This window comes from Trifolium pratense, linkage group LG2 (genome assembly GCF_020283565.1).
Source record: "Trifolium pratense cultivar HEN17-A07 linkage group LG2, ARS_RC_1.1, whole genome shotgun sequence".
Classification (NCBI taxonomy): Eukaryota; Viridiplantae; Streptophyta; class Magnoliopsida; order Fabales; family Fabaceae; genus Trifolium; species Trifolium pratense.
This window is the reverse complement of record NC_060060.1, coordinates 73,553,191-73,565,983: the sequence shown is the minus strand read 5'-3', so window position 1 is coordinate 73,565,983 and position 12,793 is coordinate 73,553,191. Positions and strand designations below refer to the sequence as shown.

The 12,793-nt window shown below is 29.1% G+C and overlaps 1 long non-coding RNA gene across 1 annotated transcript; it reads right to left on the bottom strand.

The window, feature by feature from the left end:
* Window positions 1-87: 87 nt before the first annotated feature.
* LOC123911293 lies at window positions 88-1,307 on the bottom strand. The gene is made up of 3 exons (XR_006810448.1): window positions 1,220-1,307; window positions 715-772; window positions 88-303 (listed from the first exon to the last, which is right to left on the bottom strand). It is a non-coding gene; the product is annotated as an uncharacterized LOC123911293 (long non-coding RNA).
* Between the last annotated feature and the right edge of the window lie 11,486 nt (window positions 1,308-12,793).

Genomic DNA, 12,793 nt, shown 5'->3' with positions numbered 1-12,793 from the left:
TTGCATTTATATAATTATACACAAATATCCATTAAATACTTAAAGTATACATGAAATTACCAAATCCACTCAATATCATATAAAATTAAACAATTATCCTAAAAAGACCATAGAAGTATTTCAAAGATAGTCAGATATTCAAATCTATCCATAAAAATATTTTAAAAGAAATTAAGCACAAAACCATGAAAATTGAATAGACCAATATCAAACACACATGATAAAAATATTCCAAAAGGCATGACATCGTGACACAATAGGCCTTTCCGATGTTGATTGAGACACAAAGGATGAATCTATGTTCTGCAAATACACAAAAAAAAAAACCAAGATATAAAAAATAAACGAAGTGCAATATTTATTCAATTACCTCGTTTTTTCCTGTTTTCTTCTAATGTTGATTGAGACACAAATAATGAATTTGAGATTTGCAAACACACACAAAAGAATATAAAATCCTCTTAATTCTATTTCAAAGATTCAAATCTATCCATAAAAGTATTTTAAAAGAAATTAAGCACAAAACCTTGAAAATTGAATAGACCAATATCAAATACACACGTTAAAAATATTCCAGAAGGCATGACATCGTGACACAACAGGTCTTTTCGATGTTGATTGAGACACAAAGGACGAATCTATGTTCTGCAAACACACAAACAAAAAAAACCCAAGATATAAAAAATAAATGAAGTGCAATATTTCTTCAATTACCTGGTTTTTTCCTGTTTTCTTCTAATGTTGATTGAGACACCAAGAATGAATTTGAGATCTGCAAACACACACAAAATAATATAAAATCCTCTTAATTCTTATTGTTATACAGATAACTTGAAAGCAAAATTAAAAAAAGAAAAGAGGGTAACATTCTAAGAAAACAATAAACTCTTTATTAGGCAATTGATGAATACATGCTTAATATAAAAATGAAAAGAATGAAGAAGAACCAACTAATCCATAAATTAAAGGAGAAAACGAAGATAATGAAGCATCATGCAAGCAATGATGCATGTCCTAGCAAGAATTTATAGAAGATAAATTTTCATTTTATATAAGCATAATGTTAGAATTGTTTTTTCATGTCAAATGCTTGACACTCAAAATAAGTACAAAAAAATAAAAATAAAAGAACGACCATATAGTATGAACATTCTAAGCAATTGATAATGAACAAAAAGACCAATGCTTGAAATGTAACTATATATAAACACACAATAACCTTTAAATTAATACATTCAAGACACCAAAATGTGTTTTAATTTCAATGTATGGAAGATGAAATATACAGCCGTTGCTCATGAAAATTTCCTACTATCAATACCTCATGGAAATGTAACTGCTTTGGCCTTTTATTATCCTTGTAGTGCATACTTAAGTGAACAATTAAGAAAAAAAATGAGAAAACTACGGTTAGCATTGGAAGTCATAAATGAGCAATTTAATTTTGTTCTCCTCACTTCATATGTCATACCATGTTTCTTAAAATGACACATCATCATTTAGAAAGTATACATAAGCATGTAATGTAATGATATATGACACATAAGCATCAACTATTGCTTAGAAAAAAGAAAAAAAAAAAAAAAGAAGCTTTGTTAGGCTGCCACATAGCAAAAAAAAATTTGCTTTACAATTATATATATATATAGAGACAGGATCCGTTGACACCAACTAGTTTGACACCAAATGTTACACCTCTCAATAACGTTTTAACCGATATAAATTTTATAAAATCCACCGTTGGATTGAAAGTTTACATCATATAGATCATTTGTGTAAAATTTCAGACAAATCCAAAATCATTTGATATGCTATTGAGACACATAAAGATTAACGGCAAGGTGCACCTTTTCAATTGGACCAAAATACCCATTCTTTTTAATTAATTAACCAAAATACCCATTAATAGACGCGGATCCAGTGTCGCGCGTGTACCGAAGGACCATGGTTACAGACCGTTGATTTCCATCAGACAGCCAAGATCTGATCTCATCAAGACTGTCTGATCAATCCGACAGCCCAGATCATCCTGATCCATCAGATTCCAGCGCGTGCGCCACACTGGATTACACCCTGGAGAGAGAAAAATTTGCTTTTTAAAAGTAGGACACGTGTCACACAATGGTTGGCTGGACGTGATTTTTGTTCATTTAATACTTTGAACTCAATTATTTCGTTGTAAATTAATTTTTTATTTTTATTTTTTTATACCAAAATTCATAATTTTTTTTTTCTACAAATAGAGACTTGGTTCGTTTGATTTGGACACCGAAAAAAAAATGCAATTTTTCACTACCTTAATCTCATTTTTTGTCTACTAAATACGTTACTTGTGTGTTGTAATTTAACACGCACCACTCAACCAACTCACTGAAACCATTATACCAGGAAAATAGTAGATAATATTCTGGAACTTTTGGTATATTTTATGAAATTTTTGGAGACCTGAAACTATTTTTAGTTAATGAAATGAGATAAAACGGTAATTAAAAACTAATGTTTGCTTCTGAAACCATTTTACTGGTAGAATGGTTGCACATAGTTGTATTCTGAAACCATTTTACTGGTAGAATGGTTTCAATGAGTAATTTATTAATTGTGTTTGCTTCTGAAACCATTTATCTGGTACAATGGTTTCAGAGAGTTGTAATCTGAAACCATTTTGCTGGTAGAATGGTTTCAGTAAGTTGATTATTAGTTATTTGCTTCTGAAACCATTTAGCTTGTAGAATGGTTGCACATAGTTGTACTCTGAAACTATTTTACTGGTAGAATGGTTTCAGTGAGTAATTTATTAATTGTGTTTGCTTCTGAAACCATTTAGCTGGTAGAATGGTTTCAGAGATTTGTACTCTGAAACCATTTTCCTGGTAGAATGATTTCAGTGAGTTGATGTAAGGTAGTGAAAAATGAGATTAAGGTAGTGAAAAATTGGGTTTTTTTTCTGTGTCCAAATCAAACGAACCAAGTCTCTATTTGTAGAGAAAAAAAAATTATGAATTTTGGTATAAAAAAAAAATAAAAAAATAATTTACAACGAAATAATTGAGTTCAAAGTATTAAATGGAAAAAAATCACGCCCAGCCAATCAGACAGCGACACGTGTCCTGCTTTTAAAAAGTAGATTCTTCTCTCTCCACTTGTTCCTCTCTTGCAGCTTCTTTGGCCCCCTTTGGTCTCTTGTCAGCTCCTGGATTGGCTCTTCTGTGGTGACTGCTCAGACTCTTTCAGATCACTTTGTTCGGTTTACAGACTCAGCAGGTGGTTCTCGAGCACGCCGTTCTTTTATGCAGCTCATATGGCTTGCTTGTGTTTGGGTTGTGTGGACTGAAAGAAATCATCGCTTGTTCAAGGGCTCAGCAAACACGATACATCATATGTTGGACAAGATCAAGACGTTTTCTTATAGGTGGTTGAAAGTGACGAGTTGTACTTTAGCTTTGAACTGCCATAGGTGGTGGTCTAGTCCTTTGCTCTGCTTGGGCCTTGTTTAGTTTCTTTTGGTTCCTGTTTTTTGGACTTCAGTTGTAACCTTGTTTAGTCTTTTTGGCACGTCTTGTGCTAATAGACTATTTATATATATATATATATATATATATATATATATATATATATATATATATATATATATATATATATATATATATATATATCTCATTTTGGCTTGTTCAAAAAAAAAAGATTCTTCTCTCTCCAGGGTGTAATCCAGTGTGGTGCACTCGCTGGAATCTGATGGATTCTGATGATCTGGGTTGTCTGATTGATCAGACAGTCTTGATGAGATCAGATCTTGGCTGTCTGATGGAAATCAACGGCCTCTAACCATGGTCCTGCGGTACGCGCGCGACACTGGAGCCTCGTCCATTGATGGTAATTTGGTTAATTAATTAAAAAGAATGGGTATTTTGGTCCAACTGAAAAGGTGCACTTTGCTAATTTAGACCCAACTGGGTCTAAATTAGCATCCCCATATATATATATATATATGAGTCAGGATCCGTTGACACCAACTAGTTTGACACCAAATGTTACACCTCTCAATAACGTTTTAACCGATATAAATTTTATAAAATCCACCGTTGGATTGAAAGTTTACATCATATAGATCATTTGTGTAAAATTTCAAATAAATCCAAAATCATTTGATATGTTATTGAGATACATCAAAATTAACGGTTTTTGTATTTTTTTAAATGCCGTTAATCTTTATGTGTCTCAATAGCATATCAAATGATTTTGGATTTGTCTGAAATTTTACACAAATGATCTATATGATGTAAACTTTCAATCCAACGGTGGATTTTATAAAATTTATATCGGTTAAAACGTTATTGAGAGGTGTAACATTTGGTGTCAAACTAGTTGGTGTCAACGGATCCTGACTCTCTCTCTCTCTCTCTCTCTATATATATATATATATATATATATATATATATATATATATATATATATATATATATATATATATATATATAAAAGAATTCAACAAATAAAAGAATTTACTTTTATTTATCTCTAATATTAACTACTATGCAAAACACTCATTAAAATTATTTTAAAAAAGAATAGGATTATAAGAAATTAATAAAAATTGTTAAATGTCAAATTATTAAAATTATTTGTTTCTGTTGTTTTCTGACCCCCCCTGTTTACCTTCTGCACCCCCTGTGAATACTTTATTTATTTATTTAAGTAATTTGTTTTATTTTATTTAATTCAAACTCAAAAATAAAAAAATAATAAAAAACATGATAAAAATAATAAACGAATGAAAAAGGAGTGGATTGACGTATGACTACCCCACTTCCCGGTTTTCTGGACTCTTGATGTATGACTCGTAGTCCGGATAATCGTCATTCTCTTAAAAAACAATAAAATCAATTTCAACCCATCAAACATTATTTTCACGCCCGTGTGCGTTAAATTATTTTTTCTCGAGCGGATATCATCGCCCAAGTGCGAGTCCGTCTTTTTTAGAGTTAGAGAGAGTGTTTTAATTTATTTGCTTGTTTTTTTTAATTATCGGAGTTATTTACAAGAGGGAAAAAAAATTAGTTTTTTTTATTAGTGTGCTTGACAAGATGTTGAATCTTGCTCCTACGTATCCCCGGGTGCAATGGAGGAATCAAAGCTACACGTGTAGTTGAGACATACATTTTTTTTTTTTTACAAAACATACCAAATCCATGGTTTAAATAGAAGGAAAACTTCCGATCAAATGGACGTGCTCCACAATCATCACACTGCAATGACCACATTTATTGCATAAAGCAATCTTTAAACTTCAGTCCTTAAAAAGATGAAAAATGGATATTGAAAATAGAATAACATTCATATATATAGACATAATAATTTGCTAAAATATCTATACATAGAAAACATACAAAATAATTTAAATACAAAAAATGAGAGAGCATGACTAAACAAAAAGTATGTAATACATGTGAATAGATATTAGTTATATAAGGATCATGGTTACATTGAGAAGCATTCCAACAGTCATAAGATTTAATTGTAATGAGTGTTTAGTTATCATTGCATTATATTTTTACAAATTAACTATGCAAATGTTAATTTATAGCATAAGAAATTAGATCTCTTTATGCAAAAACCACAATAACACATAAAGTTTAATTCTTTTCATTTTAGTGTGCTGTTTCTTTTGCAGATAATCAAAAGTCACACTATTAATTGGTGTTTCAAATTATTTGCAATTAAATAAGCATAAAATAAATCTCATAACTGATTTCAATTATTTTTTCTTCTATGGACCAATAATAAACATGTTATTGTTCTCATATTTATCAATTCTCTTTTCTAAAAAGTCCGGTATCAAATATAAAATTATATTCATAGTTATACAATAACTTTAGTAAAATTGCATATTATTAAAAAAATCTCTAAGGAAGATTTTTTTATTTTTTTTTTATCAGAAATTTTTTTAGTAAAGTTGGACGCAAAAATGTCAATATGGCGCAATTCAGTTTTTTCTCAATTACATTATATACTATCATTTATCATTATAAGTCCAAATTTAGTAGAAAGCTGAGACAAATAATATAAGAATACATCATTGTTTGTTGATATATCTTCTTGTGAGAATTTCATTTTAGAATTCCAACAATCATGAGAATTTGATGGTCATAGTATCATTTATGTCTCTAAACCATAACCGAGATATAAATTTGTAGGTCTTATAATATTAGTTGGTCACTTTTAATTAAATTTTTCATTTTTCATTATTGATATATTCTTTTGTAAGAAATTCTCTTAGAGGTGCCACATCATCACAAAGAAGGCCTAAAAACAATTCAAGCTTCCTTTTAATAGTAAAAGATGTTATGTCAAGTAAAACAATTCAAGATATAATTTGGCCGATCAATATAATAGATATCCAACCATAAAAAATATGGATTAACATATATGAAGAATATGAAATACAAAATGGATAAATAATAAAAGGGTGAAACTGAATATACAATAGATGATAAAATATTCTTATATGAGTGACTATTTGTTTTACAAATTTCTCGTAAGGATGATGAAAATCAATAGATACTTTAGTCAATATTCTGCCATAGAAATCAATAAATTAGTGAAGGCATACATGGAAAGTAAGAAAAGAACATAAGACATTATTAAAAGTTGAAGAATACGTACCTAAGAGTTATTTTGGAGAAAGTAAACGATGACTCAAACAAAAAATTTATAAATTAGTAAATACCTTTTTCTTCCTCTGGTTCTATCACATGGATCTAGAGTAAGTAGACTAAAATAATATAACGTTCTATGTTCTCGATAACAAATGAACAACCAATATCAATAAATAAATGAGAAAAATAAGATTGTTTACTTACAATCATTGTTATGATAAAAAATATATTTTAAAGATAACTTTTAAATGAACAATATAATTTGATAAGAGTAATTGAGTATACCGGCCTTTTCATCCATTAACATTCTATTGTAGTGAAAAATTATTTCTTTCAACCTACACATGAAGAACAAAAACTAAACATTAGTACAAATGAATATTGTTGGATATCAATACATAGCACCATGGTAGAAATACGCTCAAAGATTGAGTGAAAATATCAATTATTAAGATTTAGAAATAATAAGTAGAAAAAGAATGTGGGGTGGTGGTTATAAAGAGTGAGAGTGAACCTATTAGTTACTAAACTTTCTCATTTTATAGTAAAGTGTTTTTCTAGCTCATACCACTTTCTAGCTCTAGAATTTGAAAGAAAAACCTATCATAATACATAGCACATACCACTTTTTTTTTTCTTAGTATTGAAAGAATATATTTTGTGGTTATATTGGTCCCTTTTAATTCATTTAGGAACCAATTAACTTGCAATGAAGAGAGACACACATTTATTTTATAATTAAATTCAGCTCTTTAAGAGATTGATCAAAGAGGTTTGGAATATCAAAGTGACTCACTTGCTTGAAATATAATGATTCCTTTTTTTTATTAGTATTAGTATTGAAAGAATTCCAATAGTCATGAATATTTTGTGGTTATATAAATCTTATATATTAGTTGGTCCATTTTAATTTAATAATTTTTCATTTTAGTTAGTTGGTCCCTTTTAAGAAGTTATATAGTGATAATTTGATATATATTGATAATTAAAATTAAAATGATTTAATTAAAGATAATTAAAATTAAAATGATTTAATTAAAGATAATTAAAATTAAAATGATTTAATCAAAGGAGATGATGAAAAGGTTTTTTAATAGAGATTGTAAACTTGATAATTTGATATATTGATAATTAAAATTAAAATGATTTAATTAAAGGAGATGATGAAAAGGTTTTTTAATAGAGATTGTAAATTTTTCTTGTAGAGTGCCACATCATCAAAATACATTCCTTTTACTTGTAAAAGATTAGGTTTTATGTTATTTAATAAGGAGGGTGTATTGGATTGAGATTTTGTGAGACAATTTTGGCAAAAAAAGTCTTGATGATTTTATGAGATTTTGTTGGACTATATTGATTTTGTGAGATTTTAAAGACTTTTTTACAATCAAGATTTTTAACACATGATTTGAATGGATTTTGAGAGATTTTTTCAAAAGACTTTTTTACAATCAAGATTTCATAACACTTTATATATTAGGAAACTTTTGTATATTAGGAAAATTTTAAAAGAATCAATAAATTTTAATAAAATTTTTTTTTTTGGGAATCCAAAGATTTAAAAAAAAACCTTACATTTTTTTTACGTATATGTTTCTTTATTTTTTGGTACATTTTTACGTATATGTTTCTAATCACCGATAAAAAGGTTATCACCACCACCATTGATGGAAAATAGAAGCAGATGAATGGGTGACGAAAAAAATTTGTTTGCTGTTGTAATTAATCAAAACTTTGTAAAAAAGATGTAGAATTTGTTAAAATATTTTTTTGCAAAAAAACATATTTGATAGGTAAAGAAGAAGAAAACCAGTATAATGATAATGAAAGTAAAAAGTCTTGAAGAGTTTGAAAAATTCTCAAGGCTTTTGGGGAGATTGTTGAAAAAGTGAACAAAGAAAAGAAGAAAAAATCGGGTGCAGTGATGATGAACTGTGAAAGTAATAAAGAAGAAGAAGAAGAAGAAATTTTATACAGATGAAAGTAAAAAGTCTTGGAGAGTTCAAAAATGTCTCAAGGCTTTTGGTGAGATTGTTGAAAAAGTCTGTCAAGTGTATTTTCAACTAAAAAGTCTCTCAAAATCCATTCCAAACAAGAATCCATCAAAATCGGTAGACTTTTGAATATCAATGGACATTTTAAAAGTAGGAACAAATCTCAATTGAATACCAACAGATTTTGTTGTCCTGAAAAAAAAATCTTATTTGTCTTGATTGAATACCACAAGATTTATTTAACTTTTTTAAAAGTCTTGATTGAATACCTCAAGATTTTTTTGTCATAAAAAAGTCTTTTAAAATCCCATGAAAAGCCTGACACAGTACTCCATCTGTTCCTTTTTAAGAGACTTTTAAAATAGTTAATCAAATTTACCTTATCTTCTTATTATTACTATCAAATTTACTAAATTACTCTAAACTTTAATTTTTGATTAAAAAATAGGATAAATGCTTACTTACCCCCTGCAAAATTAGGGATTTTTCGTTTACCCTCTGCCCGATTTTTTTTTTGTTTACCCCTTGCAATGTCAAGATTTTTTCATTTTGCCCCATAGATGGACAAGCGGGCATCTGACTGTGCATCTTTGCTGACGTGACATGTACACGTGAAAATACACTAATTTTATATTTATTTTTAAAAATCCACGTCAGTTAATATTTTTTCAAAAAAAAATAATTAAAATAATAATAATAATTTTTAAAAAAATTCTTAAAATTTATTATTATTATTTTTAATAATATTTTTTTACCGTCAAAAAGAGTAATAATTTTTTTTATAAAAAAACTCTTAAAACTTTATTATTATGTTTTTTTTAATAACTTTTTTTACTCTAAAAAAAATTTCTTTTATAAAAAAAACTCTTAAAACTTTATTATTATGTTTTCTTTAATAATATTTTTTGACTAGAAAAAAATTAATACTAAATTTTTATGAATTTGTAAAAAGAATAGAAAGTAAATTTTTAAAAATAAGTTTATTATTTTTAAAATTTATTTGTTATATTTATTTTTTATTATTTTATAAAAATCTTAAAAAAAGAATAATAATGTTTTAAGAATTTTGCTTTTTTAAAAATTATTATTTTTTGAATTTTTTTTGGCAGTAAAAAAAATTAAAGTTTTAAGAATTTTTTTTCAAAAAAATAATTTACTTTTTTAACAAAAAAAAAATTAACTGACGTGGATTTTTAAAAATAAATATAAATTTAATGCATTTCCACGTATGCATGTCACGTCAGCAAAGATGCACAGTCAGATGTCCACTTGTCCATCTAGGGGGCAAAATGAAAAAAAAAAAAATTGCAGGGAGTAAACAGGAAAAAAAATCCGCGCAGGGAGTATACGAAAAATCCCTAATTTTGCAGGGGGGAAACAGGCATTTACCCTAAAAAATATACACGGGACCATTATTTGTCATTAACACATAAAAAATTGGATAAATATTTGTCATTGATAATTATAATCAAATTTATTCATTTAGTAAGTTTTACAAGAAATAACACAATTGTTTCACTTATATTTTAACAATATTATATAGTAACACTTATAAAAAAAATACTATTATATAATAATTTTTCTATCTTATCTTAATATAATGACAAACTTAAATATCGAATACAAGTCAATGGACCCGTGCGAATGCACAAGTCTTTAAACTAGAAAAGAAAAGAAAGCTATTCTGATAAAAGATGTGTCAAAAATTGCCAAGAAACAACTAATTTGATACAAAAGATTAGACAAAATATGCACTCAAACAAAGTGACATGCCCACCTATAAAAAAAAAAATCAATTTCAAGCTGAGGTTTCAGTAGTTTTGGTTTATTGAACTTTCGCAATTTTATACCAGAGACAAAAAAATTCAATATCCACATAGTGGATAGTGGATCAACATATTTATTCTATATATTGAAATAGAAGATTCTACAAAAGAAATTTGGAAAAATTCAATTTCTAGGTTGAGGTTTCAGCAGTTCAGTTTATTTAACTTTCGTGCCAGTGACAAAAAATTCAAATTTCAACCACCGCCAAACGAGAATCTTTATCCGATCAACCACCTGAGCAAGAGTGGAAAATTGTTGATTGAAAATTCTATTATTTCCTTCATTACAAATCACCCAAGCACAAGATAATCAAATAGCCTGAAGAACACCTTTAAAAGTCTTTACAAAGTCGGATGAGAGATTTAAAATGTTGAATGTGCATAAAAGCTAATTTGGGGAACCATGACTGACCAAGTTGTCTTTAGCAGTATTTTAAAAACCGGATCGGACATCGAACCAGCACGACACTGGTTCATTGGTCCATTGGTCAAACCACTGAGTCACTGGTTGAACCGCACGATAAATCGAATTAAACCGATGAAATGAACCGGTCTCTATAATAAAATTATACCATTATTAACTCGGTCGATTGACAAAAAAAAAAAAGGAATGGTGTTTCTTCATTGGGCCTAATAATAAACTTACCAAAATTAATATAGCCCAATCAATATTTCTAGTCCAAAATAAAAATGAATAACCGTATACTATGAAAAAAATAGCATCTTTTGTAGTTATTACTGCTACTAGGGTTGGCCGCACCTATGTTACTCCCGGTGCCTCACATGCAGCTTCAAACATTTCTTTCTTTTTCTTTTTTTTGTTTAAAAAATACTCCCCACATCTCTAAGAAAACAAGGTAGGATATGATCATTAAACCATTTATAATTTCAAGATTTAGATCTATTCATCATTTTTTCATCTTTTGATATTAAGTTCCTCTTTTAAGATCTGAATTCAATTATTGTTTTCTCCTCCTCCGATCTACATCATCCTCTTCTCCTCTTTCTCACCCCTCTGATCTGTTTCATCATCGATTTGGCTCAATTGAAAAGTTTTTTTAGCGAGAAAAAATCAGTAATTGTTAGAAAAAATCTCCTTTTGTTGTTTTTTAGCGAAAAAGGAATGGTTTTATCAACGCGTGCAATCGAACCGGCGGTTTGGGGAACCGGCCGGTTCACCGGTTTTTCCGGTTTTGAGCGGTTCCCACCGGCCTAACAGCTTATCCGATCCAACGTTTAAACCAGACCGAACCACCTCCGGTTCACGGTTCGATCGGCCGGTCCGGTCCGGTTTTTTAAAACACCGGTCTTTAGTAGGCAATCTAAAAAATTAGAACCACTATTAGTACGTCTGAATGTTTTTGTTTTGGAAATGTTTTAGTATTGAAAATTTCTACACAATCTGAATCTTTTTTCTACACAAGGTTAGGTATAAATAACTTAGACCTAACTCATTAACTCTAGAATCCCCTATAAAGCTCTGGTAAGGAAAACCATGTAGGATAATACTGGTTTATTCTTGTTAATTAACAATAAATAACATGAATTACAATTTTGAGAATAATATAATCACTCAAGTGTTTTTAGCCTTGTGCTAATAGAATCCAATATTAATGGAAGAACCCTTAATTAGTTAATATTAAGAATATCATATGATCATTATGAATTATTAGTAGATGAGGTTGCTCCACTCTTGATACTATTAGCCTTCGTGCTAATAAGATTCCCGTAAATTATTAGGAATTCAAATAATTAAATTGTGAGCCAGACGACGCACTGATCTACATTTGTTGTGATTTTTATTGAGAATATAATCATTTTCACATTTATGCAACAAGCCAACAACATAGCTGGGTGTGGTTATGGTGCATAAGCCCAAACTTATGCACCATGCATAAACTTGCTTCCTACACCCATCATATTTGCTTCATACACCAAAAGTCAACCAAAGGTCAGCCCAAGCCCAAAATTAGGCAATCCATTACTCGCACGCCCCCCATATTCTACCTCATTACTTGCGCCCCTCTTTTGTTTAGCGCACCCCCAGTTTTTTTTTCCTTTTTCTCCTAGATTTCTTGTGAGCCCCCAATTTTTTTTTCCTCCCCTAGATTTCTAGCGCGCCCCCAATTTTTTTCCCTCCTCCAAACTTCTAGCGCACCCCCTCAAATTTCTAGCGCGCCTCCCGTTTCCAATTAAATAATAACTTTTGTTCCTTTGAAGTATATATTATAAAAATCCATTTTTAATTAATTTTCGTCATACACCCCCTCGAAGCCCAACATAATAACGAATGGTTCATGTATATATAAAGCATACTTGT